Source organism: Microtus ochrogaster, unplaced genomic scaffold, assembly GCF_000317375.1.
Source record: "Microtus ochrogaster isolate Prairie Vole_2 unplaced genomic scaffold, MicOch1.0 UNK368, whole genome shotgun sequence".
Lineage (NCBI taxonomy): Eukaryota > Metazoa > Chordata > Mammalia > Rodentia > Cricetidae > Microtus > Microtus ochrogaster.
Window position 1 is genome coordinate 12,350 of NW_004949466.1, and position 735 is coordinate 13,084.

Sequence of the window (735 nt, forward strand, 5' to 3'; positions counted from 1 at the left end):
ATGTATGTATTATATATATATAATACATATATATATATATATATATATAATTTATTAAAGGCAGCCATGAAAAAGTCTGCAAAGGTCCACCTATCCACCTACCCCTTTTTCTATTTATGAATAAGAGGCTCATTTCTGATTTTTTTCATGTTAATTTTTTAACCTCTTAGTGGGTTTTTTGTTATGTTAAAACACAAGATCAGCATCATAAATGACTACATTTAGCAATAAACAACATGAGAGGGGAAAAAAAACAGAAATACAATAAAGCCCTCTGTGGAGATACGTTATAGTTTCCACAGAACAGAAACTGAAATAATCTGTTAAACAACTAATCAGAATTACAGTCCTTAAGGGCATTTTTGCCTACACATATGAGTATTGCCTAAAACAGCCAATACTTTATTAAGTTATTTATTTTTTTAAAAAAGTAATATTTAACTTATTTTCTTTTGGTTGTTGTTTTCATTTTGATTCAGTTATTCTTTTGGTAGAGGGTGCTAACATGGAGGTTCCAGGACAACCTGTTGGAGCCAGTTCTCTCCCTCCTCCACGTGGGTCCCAGGTATCAAACTCGGACCTTTCTGCTTGGTGATACCTTTACCCACTAAGCCATCTCCCAGGCCCGAGTCCATTTTCTACTGTAAAGATACTCAGATGAAGTAATGGAAGAAAAGAGTTTTATCTAGGACAGTTTTCAAAGTCACAGCATGAATATTGGCTCAGCTCTGGGAT